This window comes from Platalea leucorodia (genome assembly GCF_965183815.1).
Source record: "Platalea leucorodia genome assembly, chromosome: W".
In the NCBI taxonomy this organism is placed as follows: domain Eukaryota; kingdom Metazoa; phylum Chordata; class Aves; order Pelecaniformes; family Threskiornithidae; genus Platalea; species Platalea leucorodia.
Window position 1 is genome coordinate 15042085 of NC_138859.1, and position 4252 is coordinate 15046336.

General features: G+C 42.7%; 1 pseudogene across 1 annotated transcript; it reads right to left on the minus strand.

Annotated features, from left to right (window-relative positions):
• Nucleotides 1–250: 250 nt before the first annotated feature.
• On the minus strand, nt 251–3506 carry LOC309601773 (beta-1,3-galactosyl-O-glycosyl-glycoprotein beta-1,6-N-acetylglucosaminyltransferase 4-like; annotated as a pseudogene). Its single transcript has 2 exons — nt 3487–3506; nt 251–1650 (listed from the first exon to the last, which is right to left on the minus strand). The product of its transcript is annotated as a beta-1,3-galactosyl-O-glycosyl-glycoprotein beta-1,6-N-acetylglucosaminyltransferase 4-like (transcript).
• Nucleotides 3507–4252: the final 746 nt, after the last annotated feature.

Consider the following 4252-nt stretch of genomic DNA (forward strand, 5'->3'; position numbering starts at 1 on the left):
AGTGCCGAGTACAGGGGGACGATGACTTCCCTAGTCCTGCTGGCCACACTATTCCTGATGCAAGCCAGGATGCCATTGGCCCTCTTGGCCACCTGGGCACACTGCTGGCTCATGTTCAGGCGGCTGTCAACCAACACCCCCAGGTCCTTTCCTGCCAGGCAGCTCTCCAGCCACTCTTCCCCAAGCCTGTAGCGTTACATGGGGTTGTTGCGACCCAAGTGCAGGACCCGGCACTTAGCCTTGTTGAATCTCATACAATTGGCCTCAGCCCATCGATCCAGCCTGTCCAGATCCCTCTGTAAATAGAATATATATGCAGAAAATATTCATCAGAGAACAAATAAACCCACTCTTTCTGTTGTTCTGCCAGTTTTTCTGCCAAGCATTTTACCAGGACAGGGTCTACTTTGGAGTCAAACTTATTGGTGAACCAGTGCCCGTAATTCATAAGCCATCTTAATTCTGCAGCCCCATAGATGCAGACACTGCGAAGGTGGGTACCAGTGCATGGAGGATACAAATGGTCTTCAAGATAATTCCATTTCACCAAACGAGTTTTGCTTTGTAGGTCTGTTCTATCCTGGGCCGACCTTGAAATTTCCCCAGGGACCCCAGGAACATGTACCAGAGTGACCCAGAAATGTTCATCTGGAGAGTACATATCCCTTGACCATTCAAAAAAATCTTTTGCAAGAGAGCTTTCAAGAATATATCGAATAAATGCTTGACTTAAAACAAAATAGGCACTGCCTACAAATACCTCAATATTATGAGGTGGCAGATGCTTGGGAATGTTGTTTTTCACAGGCATCTGCATGTATTCATAAGGCACTTTCATAAGTTCATAGTGATAAGTAAATCGTTCTCTTTTGCTACTGCTTGGCTTTACAGTTTCCAGCATGTTTCCTCCACCAAGTTTCTTCAGTTCAGTGACCAACTGGAAATTCGATCTCAAAGGGAAATCTTGGCCTCACAAATTAATAGCATACTTCCAGGGAACTGAAGAGTCCATCAAATCAGACAAACAATTGAAATCTGCTTGCAGCCTTGAAATATGTGCATAGTCCACTGTCTCCAATTTTGATGCAATGAAAATACTAGGGAAACATTTAGCTAGATTGTTCAGATTTGAAACTTTTTACTGCTTTTTGGTCATAATGGATGCAGTAAATATTTTGATGACTGTATAGAGAATGTATGAGCCTTTCTACCATTACTGCATCTTTGTGAACAACCAAGGAATAGGCTATTGGAAAATTCTCTTCCTCTGGAGAAACAGGTTTTAGGTAGCATTTCCTAAGTGAATGATACACGTGGCAATCACTTATCATTGCTACAACATCTTCATCATCTAAATCAATTCTCTCTTTTCTTCTTATCTCTAAACTCTTGCCATTTTCACGGGGATCTTGTTTGTACATAGATGAACAATTAATTTCATACTGGAAGTCATTTCTAAGATAGGAATACCTGTTTCTAACATAAGAAGAAGTGCTCAAGAAGTGCTCAACCAAATAAATGCCCTTAGGTGGAAAAAAGTGTCTTTCGACATGGAGGAGTTTCAGCAGTACAATCAGCCACCCCATAACACACAGGATCAGAATCTTCCTTCTTGCGGGACATTTGCAGGGACACTTACATCTCTTCATTCTGTAAGAAAACAGAGATATGATGGTATTTTAAATCAGGAACAATGCATCAGAGACAATTCCAGCTTCTAACAAAGGCATGTGCACACCTGTCTGGCTACAGCATAAGCACCACCTTACAGAGCACTGTAAATCTGCAGTTTCTTCTTAATCATCATATTAATTCAAAGACAGATTTTGCCACAATAACAGGCAAAGATTTCATTCCCCTGAATTAGATCACTGAAGGCAATAAACCAACTCAAATTTCAGATAATTTTCAGCTAAATAAGAGTGTTGGAACAAGACTCCTACTGTTTATTTTCCAAACCTTTTTTAAATTTCTTATGAGTCACAAACTAAGGTACAGCAACCCCTGCATTGGCAGAAACATGACTATCCTCTAAGTGAGTAGGAAGGAGAGTTTATTTTCCCGAGTAACTCCAGGGAATTCAACGTGAGTAGCAAGGGAATCTCTTGTGAGTCTGCAAAGAATGTGTACTTAGTAGTAGGTATTATTATTTTAAAAAAATTAAGCATTAAACTGAAAGCTTTAGAATTCAGTCAGAGCATCCTCGTTGCCTCTAACACTGGGGCTGGCCCATAAAGATGTCCAAGGGGAAATTAATTTCCTTCCCGCCCTCTCCCAGCAGGGTCTGACATGCCCAAAGTCCTCTCTGTGCCCAGATTTCTTCTGGAAAATACTGCTAACCTGCCTTGAAGAAAGAAACAGGTGAAGACGTAGCACTTCCATCCACTGGATATAAGTATATAATGTAACCTTTTGAAGGCAGGAGGGGGAGCAGTGAGCAATAGCGCACCTATCCTGTTCTCCGCTGTGTGACACAACCTCGGCTGTGACTGCAAAAGCACAGACATGGCCCCTTTTTATGCAACAGGGTATTTAATAACATTCTTGTGTAGCAACTTAACAACTGAGGTATTACCACGATAAAAGCTAAATACAGTGATTCTCTTTCCATATAGCTTTGCTTTACCAGCTGAGTGCAAGCAGCATTGTTGCTATCCCTGAATTAAAATTAGACCGGAGTTGACATTAGTTTAAGCTCTACTTTCTCTCTAAATTGAACAGCTCCCAAAATTTTCTTTTGAGAAGAAGCTGTTCCAGAATGCTTCAGAGTGAAGGAAATGCCTTCCCACTTTGCCAGCTTATGTTCAGACCTGTTATGGGGTTTGAAACTTTGGAAGTGCACAATCAGCAGAAGCATTCATGTAACCTGCTGCAAATGTTATGCAATGCCGTTACAAGGCCAGAGAGGCTTCAACTCAGAACAGAATGCTACAAAACAGTCATTTGCAAATAAAATAGATGGTTCGGGAGGATGGTACGTAGTCTCAATGACAGGAGGTTCCCTGGACAGTGGGCAGCTTGTCTCTAGGTCTCCCCACATCACTCACTCCCTGCCTCCCCCCATGTCAGATGCCGGACAGGGGACACAGGCAAAGCACCATGTGCTCTCTGGTTCCTGAAGCTACGCAACAGGTGATGATGCCATGACAAAACAGTCCCCAGTCAGTCCCAGCATTATAGCAGGGTGGATGGATGACTCAACACAACCCTTCTTCAATTCCTGCAACAAGCGTAAGGCAAATGCATGTAACGCTGTGACTTATTCTCCTCAACTGTACCAACTTCAGCAGGAACTATGCTTCCACATGCAATACCAAAATGAGTCCTTCAAACCAAATGTTGGGGCTTCCCTGCCCCTCTTCCCCAGTTTCCAGGTGCAGTTACTGGCAGGAATAAAATGGTGGGACCACCAGAAGCAGCTCAGATGTCTGCAGATCCCACATACGCGTGTAAAATCAAGTACTGACATGTGCATGCAGCACTTACTGCAAGACTAACTTGGGCATCTTTAGCATTCCCACCAATGTCAGGTCTTGCAAGCAATAGCTTCACAGTCAAAACTCAACTGATTGATACAAAAATTCACAGATGCTTCTCCTCACAGTCCGAATCTCCCCAAGGGAGAAACGGAGTATTCAGAGAGTCCCTGAAATGAAACTCAATAGCAACAAAGTTACTATTAAGCAGGTATTCTTTATTGCAGCACTGGGCAGCACTGGGGATTCTCCACCATAAGTGCTCCAACGAGTTGATGAATTTTAGAAAATATATACTATACAATCATACATATTCATAGGATTTCCAGGAATTCCTTTACATAAACATGATATCCAGGAACTTATTAGCATATGTAAATATCCAATTCGCATGCGCAGTCATCTCTCGTGGTGGTCTTTGGGGGTCTTCAGATGAAGGCTCGTAGTCTTCTTCACTGTGCTCGCTGATTGACCCTTGCTTCTGCGCAAACTCAGTCCTAGGATCACGTAGATGTTGTCCTTCAAGACTGTTGTTGCCATTCTTCTGTTTCTTCCTATCTTCATGGTTCCGTGCATCTGTTCTCCCAAGGCCGAGTTGTCTGTAACGAGATTATCCCGGAGCCCCCCTTATCTTATAACTATTCTTCTAGCTACTCCCTAAACCACATCAAACTGTAAGGCATTCACAACACCCTTAAATCACACCAGGGTGTCTTCTGAGCTAATTAAGTGACTAAGGTATTTACAACATCTTTCTTGCTCTTGTGGTTTTTAAC